At 37.2% G+C, this 22800-nt stretch overlaps 1 long non-coding RNA gene across 2 annotated transcripts; it reads left to right on the top strand.

Annotated features, from left to right (window-relative positions):
* Nucleotides 1-778: 778 nt before the first annotated feature.
* On the top strand, nucleotides 779-3165 carry LOC130988679 (uncharacterized). 2 transcript variants are annotated; one of them, XR_009090168.1, is made up of 3 exons: nucleotides 779-1004; nucleotides 2257-2337; nucleotides 2848-3165. It is a non-coding gene; the product is annotated as an uncharacterized LOC130988679 (long non-coding RNA). The 2 variants fall into 2 exon arrangements; XR_009090169.1 differs by having other exon boundaries at nucleotides 2450-3165.
* The last annotated feature ends 19635 nt before the right edge of the window (nucleotides 3166-22800 follow it).

Here is a 22800-nt window from a genome sequence, read left to right as displayed (position 1 = left end):
GGGGAAGAGCGGAAGGGAAAGTTTCCGGAACTCCGGCCTAACCATCGTCCCCAAACAATCCCGGCTCTCACCCAACAAAAACAACAGAACGAAGGCAAAAGGCCGGTGAGACGCCGTCGCCAAAAAGCCAACCAAAAACAAGCCCAAACCAAAGGAAACAAAGCTACACAGCCGGTTAGACGCCGTCGCCATAAGCACAAACAAAAATCTCTAAAATTTCATACACCTTCTTGAACACCTTATTGTTACCATTTATGAGTATGTACATTGAACACCTTCTTCCAAATAATCTTCTTTATAATAGTTATCCTACGTGGCATGTTTAGAATTATTTTATTTCAAAATCTCTAAAATTTCATACATTTACAATGATTTATCATATATATTCTACATTATTTATTAACTAGTATACGCCCATTCGTGTGTAATACCCCGATTTCTTCTTAATAGGATTTCACGAGAATACTTGAACTTAGAATAAGTAGATTCTCGCCCGGATAAATTATTATATTTCTTTTCGAAAAAGTATTCCTTTTAATAATAGATTTTATCAAATTATTTGAAGGCAATGTGCTTATATTTTCTATCTCAATAAATTATTTTGATGTTGGGCTTTGTAAACAATTTGCAAAGGATCACTTATTTAAGAAGCCCACTATATCTTTAAGTGGACCGAATATATATATATATATATATATATATATATCTTGAGTTTTTGCATGAGTTTTTAATCTTTTACTTGGGGCAGTAGAATTGACACATTGCATGATCATCAGTAGTTAGTTTTAATGCATGATAGGGGTACTTCCACGTCTTCTTCTTCCTGCCAGTTTCCCCTATAAATTTTAGCCATTCTCGCCCTTTCGATCACACACGAAGCAGCTTAACTCTTCACCCAACACACAACTCAAAATCCCATCTTCTCACCAAGAGTAGCAGGCGACAGTTCGTAGCTCAAAATCACAGCCCTCAAAATTTACTTCATAACAGAACTCCTCATTAAGGTTTGCCCCAGTACACTTCTTCTCAACAAACAATCATGTTCATACACCACACACAAAAGCATAATAACCATTCTTTATTTACAATCAAACAGGACATTCATAAAAGATGATTAGCATACATGAATAAAGATCATATCTTGCTTTTTTTTTATGTACATATGGTTGTTACAGAAACTGCACATGAAAAAGAAAACAAGTTTACAGAATGTCTATGGACTAATTGAGCCTTACATGTATTTTCTGTAATCTTTCGCTATGTGTTGTTGATGTGGGAGTCAAGTCGAGGCGAGTCAGGGCAGGGGGGAGCGAAGGCAGCGGTGCTGCTGTGGTCACCGCGGCGGCGCGGTTACTGCTGTTGTCGCCGGCGTGGCTGTCATCGCGGATAGAAGGAGAGAAGGAGGGGAGGCGGGATAGAGTCGGCAGTTGCGAACGGCGGCGGTGGTGGTCTGAAACTCCTGCTGTCCGTCGGCCGATAGAAAGATAAGGGAGGGTCTGAGAGGGTGAGTAGGAGGTGGCTGGCGGCGGTGGTCCTTCGCCGTTGGCCGTCCAGCCGAGAAAAAAAAAAAAAAAAAAAAAAGATGGGAAGGGTAGATTTGCAGATTTAGGGATTTCAGAATTTGGGTATTTGAGAGAAAGAGAGAAAGAGAAGCAAGATGGGGAAAATGGAGAGGGGGAAAAGTGAGGGCGGCGGCGACATCGCTGTTGTCGCCGGCGATGGAGAAGTGGCGAGGCAGCTGGTGAGAGAGAGATGGCGGAGAGAGGAGGAGAAAGGGGTGTGTTCTGGTTTTGGTGAGAGAGAGAGGGGAGACGTAAAGAGGGAGAAATAAGGGGGAGTTTGACTTATGGAATTTTGGGCTTGTTTGTTTATAATTTGGGCCTGTACTTTTAATTCAAGTTGGGCCTGATTTAATTAAAGAGTTGGGCTGCATGTTTGTTAAGATGTTGGGCTGATTTACATTCTTTAAATCATGTTTTACTTAAATCATTTAGTCAAGTCCTTAATCAGTTGGTTAATTTGAATAATTTGAGTTTGATTGATTATTTGTGTAATTATTTACTTTATGTGATTTTAACTTTTGATATGAATTTGCATAGTGAATAATGCAATAAAAGTATTTTGATAATTTCGATTTTTTAAGATTTTCAATTGAGTTTTGAAAATCCGGGCGCAGAATATTAAGATTTAGCAGCTTTGTAGAATCGTTAGTTCATGCGATATTTTGAGACCTATTAAGATTAGATTGTCTTGTAGGTCCACTTGAGAGAAGGAATTAGCTTTGCTTTTACAAGAAGAGAATTGTACATCTTTTATCTACAGGCTTGTTCTATCGAGGTGGGTTTTTATTTTCCAATGTATATTTTGAGTTATTGAGCTCTAAATTGTTTTTATGCAAATGCAAATGAATGTCCATGTTAAAATGATTTTATCTCTCTATTGTTTAAAGTGCTCCTATGTTCTCTAACGATCGGGTCCTAGCCGGCGTAGCGATTGGATCGCCCTGGTTAGGATTGTGTACACACAAGGGGGTATTGTGGGCTGCTCCCACTTGCCTCGGACTGTCAGACTTGGGCTGCTCCCATTTCTGAAACATGCATGGTAGTGGACCTCTGTGGGCTGCTCCCACAAGTTCACATTATAGGCGAAGCACCAGTAGAGAGAAGACTGAAAATGGATCCACAATTTATTTTTATGTATGCATAGAATGCTTTCAAATATTTCTATGTTATACTGTTCATAGCATGGATTATTCTTTTAAACGGATTTTTCAAATGTTTTCAAATGGCTAAACCCACTGAGTATACTAGTACTCAGCCCTGCAATTGTTTTCAAAACCTTTTGCAGGTTGAGCGGCAGATGGTGTCGTGCGAAGCTGAGGGAGGGTGTTGCTGTATTCCCAAATGAATGTCAAGAATAAATTCCGCTGCCATAATATTCACTTAGGTGGATATCTTTTGAGATTGACTCTTTAAATATTCTTAGCCTAATTATTATGAACTCTTTTGGCAATCGCATTTCTAGCAACTGAACCTCGCATATATGTATGTCTAGTTTGAAGTGTTATCTTGTTGTTTCAGACCTCCGAACTTTTGATCCTGGTTGGGAGAATTTCTATCTAAGTTGTTGTATTTATTATCCTTCAATTCCGAAATTCCTTTATTATGAATGTGTCACCCAAATCTAAAGACATATCACCTATTTTATCCTAGCAAAGTCTAGAAATCCCATTAAGTAGCATGTTTCCTATTCTCCCGGGAATGAGGGCTGTCACATCGTGCGATGCACGACGGACATCGAAATCAAACGATAAATTTAAATAAATAAATAAAAATAATAATAAAAATAAAATATAAACAAATACAACATATGTTCTAAAAATATAATATAATAATTAAGATCAATTACTCAATAAAATCTTGAATATAAAATTATAAATTTTCAATTTATACAAAGTGTAATGAAAATTTGCATTATGCATATTATTATATAGTATTATACATCATAATAAATATTTTCACACACAAACATAAATACAAAGTTATAATTTTTTAATGAAGAGACAGAAAATAAAATATTTTATACTTTTCATAACTTATTCGTTTTAAATTCGTTTTTGATTATTTTTATACTATATTGAATTTAAGATACATATGATTATTTTTTCACGAATCAAATTTGATGACGTTTAGAAAATAAATAAAATATAATAACATAAAAAGCAAAAAAAAAGTGAAAAAATTGGTGGAAGAAGAGAGAAAAAAGAGAGGGAAAACATGGAGGGGAAAAACTTCTCTTTTATATACTATATAGATTGTCAATTCTCAATCTAATATTAAATTTAATTAAGACATAATAATAACAAATATGTTAATATAAAGAAATATAAAAATTCATACAAAAATTTAATAAATCTAAATCATATTTGAAATTAATTTTTTAAGATTTAATTAATTAATTATCTATAAATTTATATTAATATAAATTTCAACCTTTAAAATTTATTTTTAAGCTATAGAGTTCTAAAATGAACAAATATAAGACTAATCTTTTTAGTTACATTAAATTGTTATAGCAAAAAAAAAAAAAGAAATAGAAAATATTAAAAATGATGTCTAACAAAAATATAAAAAATAAAATAAAATAAATATTAAAAAAGGAATGAAATAGAAAAAAAAAATTGAACGTGTTATTCAAAGAAAGGAGGTAGGAGAGAGGAGAGGATAGATGAAAGATGAGAGAGAAAAAAATTGTGACTTTAAATGATAATAATTTATTTATTTTAAATTTATTGTTTATAATTTTTACATCAAATTAAAGATCTTATCATTATCTTTAATTTAACATCCATATATAATATTTTTTTTAAGTAAAAGTTGATGAATTTTAAAAAAGAATCAAAACAAAATATGCAAAGTAAAGAGAGAAATTTTTGTAGAAAAAATTCGTGCATGTTATATATATATAGATTAACTAATAGATATTTAATGAGTAAATAGTGGGATAGATTGTGGGAGAGAGAATATAGTTTTTTTATAGGAGAGAGAAGAATTGACGGTGAAATTTTACCGTTAAACTGCTCTTTTATATTATATATAGATTAATTAACTATTACATTTTATATAAAGATTCATTAATTTTAATAAATATAATTAATAGTAAATATATATATATAGTATATATTTATATATAGGGCAAATTGTATGAAAATACCACACTTTATACCAAAATCTGGTTTTTTGACAATCTTTTTTTTTGTTGCAAAAATTTCAACTACCTTTCAATTTGTTGCAATGTCCGACCCGTTAAATTTTCCGGCCAAATTAAATCTGAGTTGGCAGCCGGAATGCCAACGTGGCATCAGAAATGCCAAATCACACCCACCCTCCCCTCCCACGTCACCCTCTCTCTCTCTCTCTTCCTCCACCCCGACGCCGCCGTATCTTTCTCCAGCCAACGAACCCTCCCCTTCCTCCACCCCTCCGAAGCCGCTGGTGTTGGCTCAAATTGGCCGCCACTCTCTCTCTCTCATCTCTCACTCCGTTGCGGCCTCCATTTCCTCCACCAGATCCGCCCAGATTCTTGGGTCTCCCCGCTCAAAATGATGAGGATTTGCAGGGGCGCGAAAATCATGGGAAAAGAGGCGGAGGTTGATGAAGGAGGAGGAAGGTTTGAAGGGGCGCGAGGCGGCGGAAATCGTGGGGGAAGAGGGATGGCGGCGGAGGTCGATGAAGGAGGGTGAGGGTTTGCTGCCCCGTGAAGGAGAAACAGGGTGGGGAGAGAGAGAGAGAGAGGGTGACGTGGGAGAGAGAGTGACGTGGGAGGGGAGGGTGGGTGTGATTTGGCATTTCTGATGCCACGTTGGCATTCCGGCTGCCAACTCAGATTTAATTTGGCCGGAAAATTTAACGGGTCGGACATTGCAACAAATTGAAAGGTAGTTGAAATTTTTGCAACAAAAAAAAGATTGTCAAAAAACCAGATTTTGGTATAAAGTGGGGTATTTTCATGCAATTTGCCCTTATATATATGATAAATAATTGTAAATGCATGAAATTTAAGAGATTTTGAAATATAATTAATAGTATATATATATATATATAATATTAACTTTACACATAATCTAAATTAATAAATTTTATTATTTATTTTATCTCGATAAAAATTAGATTTACATGTCCGTCAAGAAAAAAATTACTGCAATTTATATACGATAAATGATTTTAATTGAATGTTCATAATTAGATGTAAATTTGTTATTAATTTTATATTTCTCAATATTATATTTTTGCATAATAAGACACAAAATTTATAAACTGGTTACTTTAAAACAAAATCTTATTTTACATGTATCAAAATAATTAAAATTTTATTTTTATTTTTTATAAAATATATCCATACATTTTATTTGTATCGTGAAGAAAAATATAAACTCAACGCCAATAGCCCTAGAAAGGTTTGTCACTTATAAAATCCTTAGTTTCACTTTTCGGTTAATCAAGTTCAGTAGAAAAATCAACTTAGCGCAGAAAAAGAAAAATTGAAAGCAGATAAAGAACACAAGGATTTTAACGTGGTTCGGAAGCCGAAGTTCCTAATTCACGGTCAGATGATTAGTCTGACAAACACTCTGGGCTAATGCTTACAGGTGCTCTGCAAACCTACCAACACACTGGGTTGGATTTCTCGCTCGCTCTTAGCACACTAAAACACACTGGAGTCAGAACCTTGATCTGAACTCCGCTCTACTCAAACACTCTTTTCACTCGGTTGAAAAGGGGTTCGAACTCTTCCAACTATGATTACTGAAAACAGGCTCTCAAGTAATCAATTCTAGGCTTAAGATAAAACAGGGGTTGCCTAGATTTCTAAGGGAGTTTAGGTAATCAGCTAGACTGATTTTACAACGTTTGAATACTCTCTTCTTTGATTCAAGGTTATGTCTAAGATAGGGTTGGCTTGTGATTTTAACAGAGCTTCATCGTATGTCTTGAATCGGTAAAGATTGCAGGCGTTCCTCAAGCTCTATTTGTAGGCGAAGTCTTGGAGAGATGGTCTTCAGGATTTCTGCCGTTGTGAGACAATGTCACTTCTTGGGCTGAGGTGGCAATCTTCAAATACTCTTTATGAACTTGAATTCTATATTAAAAAAGTCCAATGTAATGGAGGTCAAATTATTAATTATTCAAATCGATTTAAATTTTATAAAAACTATAACTTTGTCAAATATAAATTATATATACTAACCTAATGTAAATAATTAAAGCTGACCATTTTTTAATACATTAAAATTTTGGGTTAATTGCCCATAAAATACTAAACTTTCATACAATTCTGATTTTGCACACAAACTTTGAACTGTGACGTGATAATTACTAAACTTTTGATTTTATCTGATTTTGCTACTAATCCAAATCCCGGCTAAATAGCAAGCTAATATATAATATGATGTGCCAATTTTGACGTGACGTATTTATTATTGCGTGACAATTAGTTGATAAAATAATATTTTTTATTTAATTTCTTATCAATAAAAAAAGAACACAAAACAAATAATTCAAATTGTCAATAATTTAATATATCAAATCAAATAATAGTATTTTTTTAGTTGAATTAATTAATTGAATAAATTCGATAATAGTAAGGGGATTCTTCGAATTTAGGTGCGTCAACCAAAGAACATTTTAATTATCAATCACTTAATATATAAAAAATTTATTTAGCTAAGTAATAAAGTTTATTAAATTTTCATTATCTAAAGATTAATTTTTTTTTATAAACTATATATATTTATACTATTTGAATGACTTCTATTTTATATATTGGAGTAATCAGTTGTGTAATAGTGAACTAGAAAAAAATGATTTAAACTTGAGAATTAAAAAAAAACTATTATTTGATTTGATATATTAAATAATAGACTCAACCATCTCAACTTCAAGACGATCAACAAACTTGCTAAACATCAACTGGTAGAAGGCCTCCCTTCTATTGTGTTCCAGAAAAAGCAAGAATGTGAAGCATGCCTCAGAGGAAAGCAGACGCGGACATCATTCAAGTCAAAGTCAGGACACTCCTCTGAAAGGATTCTGCATCTACTTCACATGGATCTGTTTGGCCCGATCTCTCCAAGAAGCTACAACGGTAGAAAGTACACCTTAGTAGTTGTGGATGATTATTCACGATATACTTGGGTTATCTTTCTATTCAAGAAGAAAGAGACACTGGAGGAACTGCCAAAGCTGAGAAGACTGAGCGTTGAAAAGGAAGTCAACATCATCAGCATCAGATCAGATCGTGGGACTGAGTTCCTCAATACTGTCATTCGTAAGTATTGTGATGAACAAGGAATCAGTCATCAAACTTCTGCAGCAAGAACTCCACAGCAGAACGGAGTTGCAGAAAGAAGAAACCGGTCTCTAAAGGAAGCAGCAAGGACGATGCTAGCCGAGTCAAAACTCTCCTTGAAGTTTTGGGCCGAAGCAGTCAACAACGCATGCTACACGCAGAATCGCTTCTTCCTCACTCAGAGACATGGAAGAACTCCATACGAGTTATGGAAGAACAGAAAGCCATCGATTGCCTACTTTCATGCTTTCGGTTCTAAGTGTTTCATACACAACAATGATAAGAAGAGGTTGAACACTTTCGATAGCAAGGCTGATCCAGGAGTCTTCCTTGGATACTCTGGAACAGAACGTTCAAGCAAAGCCTATCGAGTGTTTAATACTCAAACTCTTTGTGTTGAAGAAACACCTCATGTGATCTTTGATGAGTCTACAGATGGTTTCAGGGAACAAGAAGCTGAAAAGTGTGTTCAAAACACTGAAGGTTCCAGAGCTGAAATCCACAACACCGAGCCCTCTACTGTCTTGATATGGGGACCAGGTAAAGATGAAGATTCTGAGATGCTTCAGTATCAGAAGATCAACCAAAGGTCTGAAGTTCAGACTGGAGCCAATGCAGACGGCATCAGTCAAAGGGGAACTCCAGTTGCTGAAGTTCGAGTTGAACGCGCAGAAGCCGCCCCAGCTCAACTCTCCCCTGCTCCAGAAGGTGCTCAACACCCCAGAACCATTCTGACCGAAGAAGCCCCACTTTCTCCAGAAGAAATCAAGAAGTATCAAAGATGGTTTGAACTCCACTCAAAAGACAACATCATTGGAGAACCATCAGATGGCGTCAAGACTCGGAGATCAATGTGTAACCTCGTCTTCGACATCAATCAGAACTGCATCAACGAAGATAAGAATTTTAGCTGTTTCTTATCAACTGCAGAGCCCAAGGATATTGAAGAAGCTCTGAAGTCTACTCAGTGGGTCATCGCAATGCTAGAAGAACTCAATGAATTCAACCGGAATTTAGTTTGGGAGCTTGTGGATCGACCAGAAGATGCAAAGGTGATTGGCTTGAAATGGATTTTCAAGAACAAGGAAGACGAAGAAGGAAACGTTGTGAGAAACAAATCAAGGCTAGTGGCTAAAGGATACAGTCAAGAAGAAGGAATCGACTATGACGAGACGTTCGCCCCAGTTGCCAGATTGGAAGCAGTCGGACTCTTCTTAGCCTTCGCAGCTCACAAAGGTTTCAAGGTACACCAAATGGATGTCAAGTGTGCATTTCTCAATGGAGTGCACACAGATGAAGTCTATGTTGAACAACCTCTAGGGTTTGAGGTTGCTGGACCAGAAAAGGTGTACAAGCTGAAGAAAGCGCTCTATGGGTTGAAGTAAGCACCAAGAGCGTGGTATGATACTCTCTCGGAGTATCTGGTTGAACAAGGCTTCAAAAAGGGATCTGTGGACAGAACTCTATTCACTCTCAAAGAAGGAGAAGATCTCTTGCTTGTTCAGATTTATGTCGATGACATAATCTTCGGATCCAAATCCGAACGCATGTGCAAGAAGTTTGCTGACATCATGACCAACAAATTTCAAATGTCCATGATGGGAGAAATGAATTTCTTTCTCGGATTGCAAGTCAAGCAGATCAACGAAGGAATACTGATCAGCCAGTCCAAGTATGCAAAGGAGCTGATAGCTAAGTTCGGTATTCAGCACATGAAGTCAGTCAAGATCCCAAAGAACACAAACTGGAAAGTTGATCCAGGTTCAGAAGAAAACTCTGTCTCTTCGAAGAAGTACAGAGAAATCATTGGATCTTTGCTGTATTTGACTGCGAGCAGACCAGATATCGCATTTGCAGTCGGGGTATGTGCAAGATATCAATCAGATCCTAAGGAAGCTCATTTGGATGCAGCAAAGCGGATTCTGAGATATCTAAAAGGCACGCCCAATTTAGGATTGTGGTATCCAGCAGACGACGACATCAAGCTCACCGGATATTCAGATTCAGACTTCGGTGGATGCAAGCTTGATCGCAAATCAACCTCCGGAACATGTCAATTCCTAGGCAACAAGCTCATTTCTTGGTTTTCAAAGAAGCAGACTTCAGTCGCCACCTCTACAACTGAAGCTGAATATGTTGCTGCCGGAAGCTGCTGCTCACAAATCCTGTGGTTAGTCCATCAACTAAAGGACTATGGGATCGACGAAAAGGAAGTTCCTATCTATTGCGACAGCTCCAGTGCTATTGCAATCTCCCAGAATCCAGTTCACCACACCAGAGTAAAGCATATTGAAATTCGACATCACTTCATTCGTGATCATGTCGAAAAGAAGAATGTCTCTGTGGAATGGATTCCCACTGCTATTCAGAGTGCGGACCTGCTGACCAAAGCTCTTCCAGAAGAGAGGTTCAATGATCTATGTGCAAAGATCGGCCTCATCAACCCTGAAGAGTGATGCTGTGTTTGAAGATCTTCTCAAACAGTCATGCTGACTGGTGGTCAACCAACTGATGATTCAACGATCGCCAACATGGAATGCAATGAATCTGAATGCTCATCTGAAGAAGAAGTCATCCTGATGAATCAACCAGGATCACGTGGTATCAACTGACTACGATTTTCAGTTGATCAGTAAGTATTTTAAATACTTGCTCTTTCAAAATCAGTTATTTCAGTTAAGAGCTTTAAGTTTTTAGTTCAAAATCTTTTCTCTAACTGATCAGTTTCTTTCAAAAACTTTAACTGATTGTTGGAAATTGTTGGAAAATGGAATATCCGAGAAGGACAAGAATTTTATAAAGTGAAAATCTGTTTTGATTGAACTTGTCCTGATCTTATTGCCAAAAATCTTTCCAACCTTTTTGCCTCTGCAATAAAATTTCTTGAAAAGCTCATTGACATGACAGAATGTAATGATGCCTTTCAACTTTTTGAAGACGCAATCCCTCGCAGTGACGGCGGACGCGAATTTTTCTCTTCAATTGCATTTTAGGCACAGTTTTCGAAAAACCTTTCATCTTCTTACATGGTTCAAATCTTGTCTATTTATACCATGTTGTCTTCACAATTTTTCTGCATCAACTAACAACTCTCCACAACCTTCACTGTGAGAAAAAGTTTCAATTGTTTCAAAAGTTACAGAGAAAAATTGTTCCGACTAAAGGAGAAATCTATGACTGCAAAGTCATGGAGTGGAAGAATGACGCTCACATACCTGGTCTTCACCGGACCCTTCCACTGGATCTCAACGTCTCTCTGGCGTCAAAGTTTGCTCTACCCTCACTTGTATCCAGCGAAGCGAGTGTCTTCCATCCTCATGCCCGGTGCATTGGTTTGTAGTACCTGTCTGAAAAAAGGACAGACTTCATCGTCTTCATCAAAAGGCCTCTCGCCTTTTGTGAAGCTTCAATGCGGAGCAACAACAATGAGCAGGAACTCATTGTCAACCGGCGCTATGTCAACAGTGAGACCCTCACAATCTCCACTGTATTGACAACCCCTCACCTCCCAAACCCTCTGCTTCTCTTATTTTTTTTCTCGTCATCTGTTTCTTCCTCCTAACCTCCTTCTAAGCCTTCGCCTTCTGCATCCCCAATGACCCCAATATCTTCCTCCTGCGAAATTACCTTCGCATGGTCTTCGCTTCCTTCTTAGGTTCGCCCTTCTTTTTGATGTTGCCAAAAAGGGGGAAAGAAGAACTATCTAATGAACTTAAGTCAGTCAAGCAACATGATCATCATTTTCATCCGATGATCATGAGGAAGATTAACCAGAGGATAAGACCTCAATTCAACGGAACACAAGTGAGAGTGGAACAAGCTTAGGAACAAGAAGACACGAAGACAGAAGATGAAGATCAAGAAGTTCAAGGCGCAGCCAAGCAGACTGCTGGAGTCCATGGGTTTCCCATGTTGTTTTTGTTTTTCTTTTTACTCCAATGTAAGTCCTGCCCTGTACCTCGACTGATGGCTTATCAGTCATTTTTAATGAAATGAACTTCTTATTGATCTCAACCTGAAGACAATGACTCTTTGTCCAGGCTCTTATTATGGTTTTTATGTCTTCTTTTTGTTCTGTTTTTAGAACTGTTTTCGTTCTTGCTCTAAGTACAAGTTTTTAGGTTCTATTGTTAAGGGGGAACTGTTTTCACCCCATGTTTAGAACTTGTACTGTGAGTTCAGTCTTTTTGCTGTCTAGAACTGCTGTGTGGTTTTGGCATCATCAAAAAGGGGGAAATTGTTGGGAACCTTGTGGAATATCCTAACCCTTGTTTTGATGATACCAAAATTCATAGGTCTTATATGTAATAGACTAGAATCGTTTTGAACTCAAGTGTTAGAGTTCGTTTCTAGTTTAGTTGCGGTGTCGAAGACTGAAGACTGTAGACTGAAGAACGAAGACTGAAGACTGCAGATACCAACTGAAGTATCAGTTGAAGAATCAGTTGAAGACTGATTATTTAATGCGCGCAAAGGACTGATACTAAAGTCAAGTATCAGTTGAACATTCCTCCTAGAACTGATCTTCCAACGTTCAAAGGAAGCCACGTACGCACAAGTACAGCCGCATTAAATGCAGAGATCTCAGAATATCTTATCTCTGCAGAGGTCATTCCTATCTGGTGGTTACTTTTCAGAGATGTCACATCTCCTGTCCATCAAAGAGAGCCGTTTCCACACAGACAAGGAACCTCGAAGATTGAAGCCTCAGCCCAAATTTGAATTGCTCTCCAACGGAAGAAATCTTGAGGACGATTTACGCCAACGGATCTATTCAAGAGTTCTCCTACAAATAGCGCTCGAGGATCACTTCAACCTTCACCGATTCAACGACATAAGCTGAAGCTCTGCCGAAATTGCTACTTAGCCTAAAGCTTAACCGCCCCAAAGCTTGAATCGAAGAAGAGAATTCCAAAGCCAAAATCAGTCACTGCTGATTACATACATTCTCTTAGACCCTAGGCATATATCTGTTTACCCAGAAGCCAAAGGTCAAACTTGCTTCAAAGAACTTGTTCTTTGTAAGTATAGTTGGCACTCGTTCAAACCTCCCCCCCATAAGAGTGTTTGAGTGGTTCGGAGTTCAGGAAGGTACTCTGAACTCAGAGTGAAAAGTCTGAGCACGAGGTGTGCTTAGCAGGGAAATCCTACGCGAGGTGTGTGGGTGCTGAAGAAGGGTTTTCTTCAGTTTACGGTTGTGTGCACCAGGCAAGCACACGGGTACGGTTTGCAGTGCACCAGTGAAGCACTTGCGGAGTGGATTGTTGGTCTGATCAACCAGCCGTGGATGTAGGAAAGGGTTTTTCCGAACCACGTAAAAGTCTCTGTGTTATTTACAGCTTTCAGTTTTACATTCTTACTTGTGCTATTTCTATTGATAAAACTGAACACTGACTAATAGCAAAGAGAAACCTTAATCCAACAACCTGCTCCACCGAGGCTATTACGAAACTAAGTTTAATTTCCGCTGCGTATGATATCAATCTGACTGAACTATCCTCTGATAGTAAGGAAGAGTGATATCATCTCTATCTTAGCAAACACGACTGAAGCCCTTACGTGGATCAGTTAAGTTCCAGCACCTTAACTGATAACTCATTACTGAAGAGCTTTCAGTATCAGTCGTCAACCCTGTTGGTTAAAATTGATTTCAGTAAAACAGGAGTCCTTGTTTGCATGCAAAGTTTCGTTTGATCTCTGACTGAGATTCCTCTGATTGAGGTCAGTAGATTAAGTCAAAAATAGCCTATAGGTGTATTCCCCCCCATACACCTATTCGAGACCCTCTGGACCTAACAAGAGTACAAGACGAGCTGGGGATCCATCCAGCCAAACTTCCCATACGCCAAACTTTCCAACCAAACAAACCAAACAAAAAAACACGACCAAACAAACCTACGAGCGCCACAACCAAGCCCAAACTACCTGCTAACTCTAACATAACTATAGGTAGACATGTCCCGCGACACCGCGAGCCTGATTTCCTCAATCGCGAAAGGCCACCATCCCTCCCGACGATCGTTGTTTACCATGCCTTCCATGTAGATGTGCGTAACAATCAGCGAAATATCTCAAAGATGGTGAAGAGCCTGTTTCCAGGAGGCAATAAATCGCCACGGGACAGCCATTGTCATGGACTCCAGGTCGCACGACATAGGTCGAGTCGGATTCAATCCAAAGATGAAACCATTGCCTACTGTGAGCAATGTTGATGGCCGTGATAATCGCCAACAGCTCCGCTTCAAAAGCAAACCCAACGCCTCCTTTAATATGAAAGCAGCCACGCACCACCGCCCAGTTATCCCTAAAGACTCCACCAGCGGCGATAATGCCCGGCGAGCCAAGCGCAGAACCATCGGTATTGACTTTAATCCAATGATGAACCGGAGGCCACCAGTGCACTTCAATCATACGAGGAGGAGGCGCCACCTTGTTATTCACACCGAGGTTTCTTGAGACAATATAATCATTCCAAGAGCTATTAGTATTGCCCAGATTCATAGACGTGTTGTCAATCTCCTTGAAAAAGCTTTTCACAAAGGCCAGAATAGATCGACCTTCAAAACTGGCGTTCTCGAAGAGGACCGAGTTCCTGTAATCCCAAATCTTCCACATGAGGGAGATAATCCCAGCTTTCCAGAAAGCCCTAAGGCGAGTGCTCAAAGGAGCGTTCCAAGCCGCCACGAGAAAACCATGAATATCAGTGCACTCCAGAAGATGATCCATCTGAAACCAAGAAAGGAGCTCATTCCACAGAACTCTAATTTTAGAGCATTCCCACATTAAGTGAGAGATCGATTCCGCCCCCAAGAAGCAAATTAAGCAACCATTCGGAGTCGAAAAACCTTGTCGGATTAAAATATCCAACGTAGGAAGACGACCATGGATAACCCTCCAACAGAGAATGGACCGTCGAACAGGAATAAACGGCTCCCAAATCCATGTTCCCCACTTCACTTTGGGGAAAACAGTGGCATATACTAGAGAAAGCAAGAGCCGCAGAGACGTCTCCCTTTATCGAGTTTTTCCAGTATCGGGAATCAGAATCACTACTCATCGGGACAAGCAGATGTCCACAACCACTTCAGGAAAGCGGTTAACAAAGGAGGCAGAGAAATGCCACACCCCGTCATAGAAATAATCCTGCACAGAGAAGTTAAGGTACTCATGCATATAATGTGGGATTTTGAGCTTGTCAACCAACTTGTATCCAAGCCAGTCATCACGCCAGAAAAACGTATTGTCACCGCCACTGTGATTTGCAAATAAGATAGGATTTATTCTGATAAATAAATTACCCTGATATAAAAATTATTTCATTTACTATAACTAAAAATACAATTAAAATAATCATCCGTCGAATTTCGACAGGTTATACACTAATGATATAATAATTTAAATGCGATGTGTAATAGAAAAATGTGATTAAAAATTCAAGAGCGTTGGAATAATAGATTTAGGGAACAGTCTCTTGTACGCGTGAGTGAATACGTGCCATAACTTGAATAAACATGATAACAATTATTTTTATATGCATTTAAATTTTAAATTATACTGTTTTGCCGATAGTAATTTTTTATCAGAAAGTTAATTGAAAAATGGATTGAACATGAGACATATATATATATATATATATATATATATAATATAGTTCACTTTCAAATAAAATATAAACGATTTCAGTGAATTATTCTATCAAAAAATCAAATACATTTTTTTTGTGAAAGGGAGCAAAGATAAAATAAATTAGTTTAAAACTTAAAATTTCCACTTTTTTAAAAATATAAATCTATTTTCTACATATTATATATCGAATTAAAGTTCTCTTATCTAGATCTTTAATTAGAGAAACATATTGGATATCTTATCTTAAACGAACCTACATAATTTTTTGAATGAAAGGATAAAGAAAAAAAAATGAGAAGAAAAAGAAAAGAGAAAATTAATGAAATAAAAATAATTGTAAAAAAATTAATTTTTTGGTGGTAAAATATTATCGTTGAAAATTGCGTTATATATTAATTTTACACCAAATTAAAGCTTTTATAATGACATTTAATTGAATATACATATTGAATATGTTTTCATGAATCAAAATTGACAATTTTTAGACAAAAACAAAAGAGGGGGAAAAGAGAAGAGAGAAAGAAATTCGCTGGATTATAAAAAAATATGAGAGAAAAAATGTGTCGGAAAAATATAGTCGTTGCAGCTATGGTTTCATTTTATTAATGAAAAAATATTCAATACACACCTCAAATTATAAGTCATGATAAATCTTTAATTATAATATAAAAATTATCAAAATAATTAAAATAAATAAGATATAATTATTTAAAGTCTCAAAATAAAATATTTTTTAGTATCTTATTTTTTTCTATCTCCTACCTCATTTTCTCTCTCAATTTCAGATATTAACTTATATTTTCTCTCTTGCATTTCTTCTCTCTCCTCTTTATTCTTTGATTTTTCCGTAACTTCTCTCCTTCTGTTCTCTCTCATGTTCCGTGTGAAATTTTTTGATGTAAAACTGTGTTTTTCATATGTTATATAGATTTGCAATCCTACTTTTCCCTATATATATGTGAGAGTATTTTTAATTTTTTTTACTAATACATACTCTATTCGTCCACAATTTTTTTTCCTAATTTGCAATTTTCGTCCGTCCACAAAATATTTTCATATTCCTTTTTTTGGTATAACCTCGCTAATTGTCACTATTATAATTTCCACATATTTACACATATTGTCATTAATGGATCCACATTAATAAGCTAATTATCACAATTTTTTCTAATTTGTGAGACATATTCTATATGGACACAACTAACTTTTTTTTTTAAAATTTGGGTCCACTTTACCGGGGAACATGTATGGGGGGAGTAATATACTATTCTTCTTATCTCTTATATGACTTTACCCTTTACTACTCAATATGGTACAAGACTAATACAAATCATTCTTTGACCTAGTTACGCTCTACCATGATTTCACTAAGCGAACCCTAAACCCAAAAAAAAAGTTTCCTAATTTTTTTTGTGCCGCTGAGGCCGCAATCTTCCTTTCGCGCCACCGCCTCCTACTTCATCTCAGTCGCATCAAGTTCAACTACTCCCGCACTACTTTGCTTAGGAATTTATTTTTAGCTATTCTCTTATCATGTCTAATTTAAATCAGTTGTCTTAGGAACCACCATTAAATTGAATAGTTTCAAATATCTACTATGGTCTCATGCTTTGATGTTATTCTTAGGATCATGAAGAGATTGATCATATGTTTAGTTTCGACCCACATGTTTATATTAAATTTTCACCATAGATATATTTATATTATACGCTTGACATTGGCCAAGTATTGGAGAAATTATTTTGTCCAAGTACAATATATTATTGTTACGATTTATGTGTATGTAGATTGTACACCTTCTTCCAAATAATAATAATAATATATAATAAAAACAGATTTGTGATTTATATTGGAGGAATATTTTGAATCCAATACTTATTATGGGATTAATCTTGATTGTAAATTTATGATAATCATCAAATCCTAATGAGTTACATTCTGTAATATACTTTGCAGTAAGTTAAATTTATTATATGTTCTTAATCTATATTAAAACTATCTTCCTGCTTATAATTAATATTGTCATAGCTGATAGAAATTCCAGCATCCTCAACCTTCCAATATATGTGTTGTTGGTCTTCATCTCGGGTGGGATCATATACATTCATTTCCACATACTCTGCTCCGTAATTTTTAGAAATATAACAATGTATTACGTGAATAATGTCGTTTACCTTCAATTTATATACCTCACCCCTCTTCAGACTGACGTCCATTGCATTTGAGAAATGGAGGTCGAGAGGAATCTTGGTCGCTTCGCTAACTGCGCTAATCACATGAACAATTGGCGTGGCGCCACCAACTTTGATGCTTATGGCAAAAACTAACTTCAAGATCATACTTAGAAATAATAATTTAAATACCATTTTGTTTTTGATCCTGTGGTGTTTGTTCGTATGTTTTGTTGGGTTTTATAAAAGAGAAGATGTAACTCGAATTCATTTGACTCTAAAACTGTTACATGGGTAATGAATGAACCATTCACTCCACAAAATTAAGATTTAGCAAGAATTAAAGTAGAGATTCTAAAATGCATATACCCACTTATATGACGTGCAAAATTACAATTGCGAGAGGAAACCATACTTTTTTTTAAAGAATACATCTTTAATGAATTTCCTATTCACAATAACATTAATGTTATTACTTATTATGAAATTATAAATACTTCTTATTTCCATATGCATGTGTGTAGGGGTGAGCTAAAATAAAAATACCTCTTAGAATATAAAATAGGAACTATTTTCAACCTTATTAATTAGATCATCAAGATTTACGGTTGATTCATCACCTTGTTGGATGAATTCATGGTCTCGAGTTCGAATCCCATAGGTAGCAAAAAAATTATTTTTCTCAATTCATACAGTTACACAGTGAATTCATACGTGTTTTACATAGAATTCATGCATTTTAGCTAGTTCGTATTTTATATGTTAAGAAGTGTTTATACCCTAGCCCTCCCTTGTAAGTGTGTGTGTGTGTATATATATATATATATATATATATATAGAGAGAGAGAGAGAGAGAGAATGATTCAACAAAGAATGATAATATTTAGAGAAATGAGAATTAATCTGGAGCCTTCATTTTAACTAATCCGAGGGTCCAATTTTAATCTGTCTATTTTCTATAATTATAGCCGAAAAGGCTAGTCTTGTAATTTACAGTTTATATCTACCGTGAATTAAGAGAAACAAATCTTCATCAATCTTTTTTATTTTGGTAAAATTTGATTCTTCTGTTGGGTATCTTCGCCTAGCCGGGGGTTCAACGCTTGATTCCCGACCGTCTTGCCGCCTTCACTCGACACTCAAGTGTTACTGTCCACTTCTCGTTTCTCCTCCTCCTTCTTCTCCCCTTAGCACCTGCAAAACACAGAAAAACAGCAAGTAAAATGAAGACAAAAGGAAGATTTAAAGAAGGAAAGAAAAAGATTCAGAGGAAACTCGAGGTGGGAAAAATTGTGTCCTTGGGACACTTTTGGCTCAGAATTTTTCCCACAGCAGGCAAGGCTCTTCCGGCAGTGGAAATGCAGATCGGCACTCAGATCTCGCATGCACAACCACCTAGGTCAGGAATCCGATGGTCAGGATTCCGGCGGCTCACACACCCACAACTTATCACCAAAATAGGAATCCGATGGTCAGGAATCCGGCTACACAAGCAATCAATCGGAGCGAAGTTCACACCCACAGTCACCAATCAGGAAACCACGAACAGGAATCCGGCGACACTTCAAGAAGGAATAGCAGAGTCTTCCAAGTAAAACAGTGTGTAAAACTTACTCCGATAGAAAGATTTGCAACAGGGATAAATAAGAGTGGAGTGGAGTTAATGGTTTTTGGGAACACAAAGAGAGGCAGCCATTAATGGGGGAGGAGCTCGAGGGATCAGGAGACCAGAGGTCGGGGGAGATGAAGGGATAGCTGCTGTAATTTGGGGTGGGAGAGACGGATGGGAGGTGATCACTAATTTCTTAGCAACAAAAATTGCAACTAACACAGGTAATTGTAGCAAGTAATAAGTAACCGAATATCGTATCCACAGAGACTGTAAAACGAAATCACTCTATCTATCTCCTAAACAGACTAAAACAGTAGACAGGCAAACGAAAGTAGAGATTGATTTACTTAAACTAGAACGCAAATAGCAATAATTAAAAGATCGTAGGAAAAATCAAATATTAAAAGACAACTGATCCTAGGGTAGTAAATTCATTAACTAAATCTATGCAATTAATCTATTAATCCTATGTACCAATTTAATCTAGTTATGATGAGAGATCACTTAATTAATCAATCACTCTCGCTAGAGCATCAATGATCGTAGATTAGTAAATTATCTATCTCCGTTAGGTCTCAAGAAAATCTACTAACTCCCAATAGCTCCATATGATCCACCTATCTCCGCTAGGTCTCAAGGTTAAAATCATATCATACATTCCTGAATCCGCTAAACAGTATCTCCGCTAGGTCTCAAACCGAATAGCTAAACATGCAAACTATTGATCAGATAATTCACAAGAAATTAAGCACCAGGAATTATGAATCATAAACTGGAAGGCACAAAGGTATTAACAAATAAATCACATAAATTTAATCAACTATTTACAAACCCTAGAATCAGCTAAAGGAAACTAGCCAGACATAACGAAATAAAACATAAACATAATTAATAAGAACACAATTGTAAAAACTGAATTATATAAAAACCGAATAAAAACGATTGTAGCGGCTTGAATCTTCAATCTTGATCCAAGCCTTGAAAACTAAAAAGCTAAAATATTCTAAAGCTAAAAAAACTGAAAATATGAATGCTAGGGTTCGGGTTTTTTTGAATAGGTCAAAAGAGGACCTATTTATAAGCTTCAGATTTCCTTCAGATCACCATGGAAGTTGCCATGCAAAGTAGAATTATAAAGGTAATAGAATCGTGTAAAATAAGACAACTTTCCAGCTGGATGCGCGCTCCGGAAAATACTCCCACTCTTTCCGAATTCGCAGCTTCTCGCCAGAGGAACGGATGTTACCCGAGAAACGGGTCGCGCCAGAGAAATGACGATTTCTCTGGCCTCGCCAGAGGAACGGTGATTTCTCTGGCTTCTCGATTCCGCTGTAATGGACTTTTGCTTGGCTGCTCTGACTATTGACTCCTCTGGTGATGACTTCGCTACACTGGCTTCTTGGTTTCGCTGACTCCAGAGAAATGGTGATTTCTTTGGCATCGCCAGAGGAACGGTGATTTCTCTGGCTTCTCGGTTCCTCTGGTGCTTTGATTCCTCTGGCGCTTTGATTCCTCTGGCGCTTCTTTGCTCTGGTGAGTTGATTTCTCTGACGCCAGAGGAATGGTGATTTCTCTGCTCTGGAGATGTTGGTTTCTCTGCTCTGGAGACCAGAACACCTAGAAAACGCCAAATTCATCCAAAATTCTCCAAAACTGCATTCTTCCATCTCGAAAGCCTAAATCTCCTGCAAAGCATAAAATACACCATAAAACGCACCAATTTCCAGAGGATTATCTTAAAACACGCACCTTCAAACCCTTAAAAATAGAGTAAATTAAGCATAAATCAGGAGGGGGTATGTGTTTTAGGGTTAGAGGAAGGAATGAGCTAAGGTAGAGCTAGGCCCAGAAATGGGCCCAAAGAAGCATAAAGATTATTGGGCCAACACTCCACATATCCACCTTTGGCACAATGATCTTTATGTCACCAGGGAAGAGCCTGCCTTTATTTTGAGCTTATCATCACACCCATTTTTACTCTTATGTGCCACGAAGTCAAGACAAGAGACCAACCCAGGGTGAGAAAAATATTATGCATATTAATCTCAGTCTCAACACCAGAGACCAACCCAGGGTAAACAACCATTTCTCAAACCTATGAAGGTTATCATTGAAGACACAACAGACCCAGACCAGAGAGCAGAGCTCAGACACAGAAAACAGAACAGAGCACAGACAGACAGACTGAAGACCAGAGCAGAGCCCGCACACAGAGCAGAGCGGGCAGAGCTCAAAACACACAGAACAAATCAGAGCAGACAAACAGACCAGAGCAAAGCTCGGACACAGAGCAGAGCAGAGCTCAGACGACGCAGAGCAGAAACACAACACCCAGAGCAGAGCAAGCAAACACAGAGCAGAGACATACAAGGCACACACAGACAGAGCAGAGCTCAAACTACAGACAGAACCAGAGACAACACACAGAACACAGAGCTGACCTCCAACAGACAGAGCAGAGCTTGACACAACAGAGAGCACACAGAGACAACAGGCAAAGGGAAACAACAAGAAGCACATAAACAACTAACAATAAAGAAAACAAGCTAGCAAAATAGGAAAAAAACAAGAAGAAACAGACAGGGACACAAAGTCAATCTCATTCTTAACCTTAAACAACCATTTGCATTCAACAATAGAGCAATCATTAGGTTTTTCAACAAGAACCCAAGTATTGTTATTATGCAAAGAGTTCATTTCAGAGTTCATAGCAACAAGCCACATTTCAGGTTCATCATGCATATTGGATTGATTATCCACCTCAAAAGGAACAGTGGGGGTAAACATAAACTCATTCTTTTAATGATCAAAGGGTTTCAGTTTCTCCACCTCACTTGGAGCAGCAGATTGTGAGGATTCAAGTAAGAATGAGAAACTTTGTTTATTTCCAAAAGCACCAGATTTTTTCAAAATTTCCAAACCTTTGCTACTCATGTGCCCTAATCTAGCATGCCACAGAGCAGTTTTGTCCTCATGGACCACATTAACAATAGACAAAGGGACTGACTCAGCACAAACAGCATATAAATCACCCTTTCTTGGTGTAGAGAAGTACAACATAGAATCCTTCTCAAATTGAAACCTTAAGTAATTCACAGAGCCATTTAACATATTGTCAGCGATTTTAGACACAGATAGAAGGCTGAACTTCAAATTTGGCACAAATCTGGCATCATTCAAAGTAAGCATGCTTCCATTCTCAAATTTTAAGCAAATATCACCCCTACCCTGAATTTCACAGTTTTGTCCATCAGCTAGAGAAACATGACCAGATTTAACCAACTGCATGTTATGAAACATATGCTCAAGAGGGGTGACATGGAAGGTACAACCAGAGTCAATTAACCATTCAATGGAACTCACAGATTTAGACACAACATTTGAATAATTGATGTACTGAAAATCATAGTCATGAACCATATAGACACCATCATCTTCATAAATATTATTAGCATGCTGTTTAGGCTCATTAGGAACAAAATTCTTGTTTTTCTTAGGCTGTTTACACTTACTTATAAAATGACCAGGCTTACCACAGTTCCA

This window comes from Salvia miltiorrhiza, chromosome 6 (genome assembly GCF_028751815.1).
Source record: "Salvia miltiorrhiza cultivar Shanhuang (shh) chromosome 6, IMPLAD_Smil_shh, whole genome shotgun sequence".
Taxonomy (NCBI): Eukaryota; Viridiplantae; Streptophyta; class Magnoliopsida; order Lamiales; family Lamiaceae; genus Salvia; species Salvia miltiorrhiza.
Note: the sequence above shows the minus strand (reverse complement) of the source record. Positions and strands in the feature narration are given on the sequence as shown.